Consider the following 3,980-nt stretch of genomic DNA (forward strand, 5'->3'; position numbering starts at 1 on the left):
AGAGAAGTAAGAATAAGCGCAAATGAGTGGAAAGGCAAGGGAAGGGTGATCAATTTAGAGGTATTGGATTTTAGATTGAAATAAAGCAAAGAAACTTCCTATTGATTCAGCAATCTTTATTATTTTTGTGTAGAACTATTCATGACATTTATTTTTTAAAGGCAATCCCTTTCAAATGTTGGCCGCAACTGCGCTCTTATTCGGCCATTCCTAAACACCAATTTTGAATGACTCCCTGGAGGTCTTCGGTCGGTATATCGTGAATAACTTTAGTAATGTTGGCTTTCAATGCCTCAATCGCAGTTTGTTTATCCACTATCTATTTAGGCTTTACATATCCCCACAAATAAAGATCCAAAGATGTGATATCACACGTTCTTGGTGGCCAATCCACTGGTCCAGGGTGAGAGATAAATTGCTCACCGAAACGACGACGCAGTAAATCCATGGCATGCCGTATTGTTGTAACCAAGTTGTTGTTGTTGCCCGGTTGAGTTCAATTCCGGCATCCAAAAGTCATTTATCATGGCGCGATAGCGTTCACCATTCCTTGTTACAATGTCGTCAGCCTTGTCTTTGAAAAAATAGCAGCCGATGATTCCTCCAGGCCGTAGGCCACACCAAAGGTTATAATAGCTGTTCTGGAATGACTTTTGGTTGTTCTTCAGCCAATATACTGCAGTTTTGCTTATTGACGCAGCCCTTTAGCCAAAAATGGGCTTCACTGCTGAACGGTTGTGTACACCATAAGTTGGCCTGAGCGCGTGACGAACACTTTTCACAGAGCGTCGAGTTTCTTAGGGAGTCCCGGTGGCCTAGAGCTCGAAAATGTAGGGTATTTTTAGGAATTTTTTTACAATAAAAAAAATGAAAAACGATATTTAAATTTTTTAGGGTTTTTATTTAGCATGTTTTACATACAAAAATGAACAAAAAAAGATTTTTTTACTAGTTTTAATAATTAAAACAAGCGCTGAAGTTGACCCTCCCGAAAACTTAGCCCTGGGCGGCGTTGTCCATTTTGGCTCTTCATCTCAAACACAAAACCCAAAAATATTATAAATCAGTATGACTGTAGCTATGTCCCGTATTAGAATAATAAAAACGACAAATAGCGCAGTTTTGAATTTGACTCTCTAAAAATCGGATTTTTTTCAGTTTTTTAGTTAAAAAATACGAAATAATTGAAATAATAATATGATTCCTGTACGGGCGATAGCCATTGATGTTGTGAACAACATTCAGACGATTGGGTGAAAAGTTTTTTTTTTTTTTTTTGACAACACTAGGCCGAAAAAAGTCGTTTCGAGATAAATGAGTTTAAAGTTGGAGGTAGTTAATGGGGTATAGAAGCTATAATATTGGGAATTTCCGCATGAAAATTTCACAGTATATTCTTAAGATACTATACTTTCGAAATATCCAAAAAATAAAAAATCGAAATTTCTTTTGAAATTTCTAGACCCCCGGGGACCCTTGATACAATTGTACGATTTGTAAACGTTGTTGAGGCACAAGTCTTTTTTATGAAATGTCAATGAATACTGAAAAAAAAAATGTACTTAGTTTGACAGTAACCGCGCGCGATCTGTCAAAAAACCCTATTGGAAAAAAACGTCCAATCTGATCACTCGTTATATAGAATAAATCACGCACACGTACATCTGCATGTGCATACATTCATACAATTGAACACAAAGTTTTTTTATTATTAACGACATTCAATTGTCAAATTCACCAAAAATAGTTCCTAGGTTTTCGGATGATGCCACCTTCTGCATTCTCTACATAGTGATTTATAACTATGATACAAAGTGTAGCAAAATTAATCATCCGATTTTATTTTTGAGTAACTTTTTTTCGAAATAAAAAATATTATTTTGAGTGAGGAAATCTCTATTCTGACCTTTACTCCAAGTTCTATCAATTGCCTGTTTGTCTGAGACTGCCTAGTTCAAAAATGTCACATAAGACACCATTTGCAAAAATTATAAATCTCAATTAATTATTTTTCCACTTTGCATATTTTGAATAAAGCTGACACCTGCTTGAAAAGCCATATGTGTGGGAACCCGAAATTTTAAAATCCGCGAACAACTTTGTTGAAATAAGCTCGTCTTGGAACCCTCATACTGGCTCCTATGTATTAAATATAGATCTAAGATACGTCACCAGTTACGATACCTTTGGCGTGGTTTGAACATCCGCGGCATCAATCGACACGAGTCCTTCTGGGGCCCTTGTTAAAATATGTGATCTAGACATCTTCTTGATGGCAAAAGGTTCATGCAGATCGAATCTATGCTGGTCTTACTAGTAGCCAAGAGTGCTTGTATCTCGCGATATTTGACGTGACATTCTTGCGTTATTTGCTGACGCACAGCATCGATGGCACAACAAACGTTTTTGTAGGGCCTTAACGAAATTAATCCTGCAAGGATCTAAGGCCGCATTGGAACTCATTGACCCAGCATTTCGCAGTGAGGTTTCTTCAATCCCAAAACCGTATACTTTCCACCCTTACTCCCGCACAATAATCAGCGCATTATTTGTATTTTGGTTCCTAAAACAAGCAAAAAACAAGAAAAATACTCAGTTACACATTGCATCAGGGGCGCCAGCAACAGGATGCGGGCAACCGCGGTAATAGCGCAGACACACCAAATTTAGCGAAGTCCTCTACCATCTGTGTGATCCTTCTAGCAGAAAAATGTGAAACATAGATGACGCTCTAAACAGTTAAAAGACGTTGTTTCTAACAACGACAGATGGGCATTCCCACTATTTAGGATTGGTAGCGGCAGGCTAATCACCTACCCTGTCAGAAATCAAAATAGATTAACGAAGCTAACGCAAGACTGAGTCTTGTCGAGGCCTTATGCTCCCGAGTGGAGTTAACAAGGAAAAACAAAGGTTAGTTTAAACTTGTTTGATCCTCTAGATTGCACATAGACCAGAAATTGATTCATAGTGATACGAAGAGTTAGTATGTAGAGTTTATCTTATATTTTTTCTTTGATGCACAGTTTGGATAATTTAAGTAGACTGCTAATTGATTTGGCACACTTTCTAATGTTGAAAATGATGCAGAACCTAAGCAGTTTATTCGTGTTCTGCTAAGTGCAGGGCAGTGGCAGAGTAGGTGTTCGTCTCGCGTTGACTTCGTTACATATTGCACATGTATCGCTCTACACTAGCTTCAGTTTGGTTCGCAGTGGTTAAGTGTTATAATATAATTTTCATGAATTAATTCTATCCTTTGGACGAGATGAAGTTTTCAACCCACTGAAAAAAGAACAAAAAAAGCTGGCAAGTAAAAACAATATATTCGACATATTTTCAAGTACCGGAAATGTTTAATTTAAATGAATCGCGGACGTGGGAACCGCGTGGGCAAAGAATTTTTGCGCCATCGCACCGAGGCCAATTGTGCTGGATTATTTGACCAGACACCAAGTAAATACCATCGTGCAAGCACCGTATTCACCTAATATGGCCCCGTGCGACTTCTTTTTGTTTCCCAACTTGAAGTTATCACTTTGTTGAAGGAGCTTTCAGTCGATAGAAGAGATCAAAGAGAATGCTACGAAGGAGCTGAAGGCCATCCCTTCGTGGGCGTACCAGGGGTGTATGGAGAACTGGGTTAAACGTTAGCACATGTGAATTGTCTCAGATGGGTTATATTTTGTAGGAGATAAAACAAATTTGCCTGAAATTTAACTCTACTTTGTGTTACACTGTGGAACAAATTCAGGTTAGCAAAAATTAGGTCCATTCTGAGAGTGGCGGGTGAAAATAGAGGCGAAATTAGAAGACCCGTATCGTATATTGTTTCATAAGTACCACAAAAATTTTCGAAATCAATTTTTTCAAAAATTGTGATTGTTGCACAGGTCTCTAGCAATAATTTGGCTTTTACAGATTGAAAAAATATCAATTAGTCGACGAGTTATAGCCAAAAAACCATATAAACAATTTTG

Source organism: Anastrepha ludens, chromosome 5 (genome assembly GCF_028408465.1).
Source record: "Anastrepha ludens isolate Willacy chromosome 5, idAnaLude1.1, whole genome shotgun sequence".
NCBI classification, from domain to species: domain Eukaryota; kingdom Metazoa; phylum Arthropoda; class Insecta; order Diptera; family Tephritidae; genus Anastrepha; species Anastrepha ludens.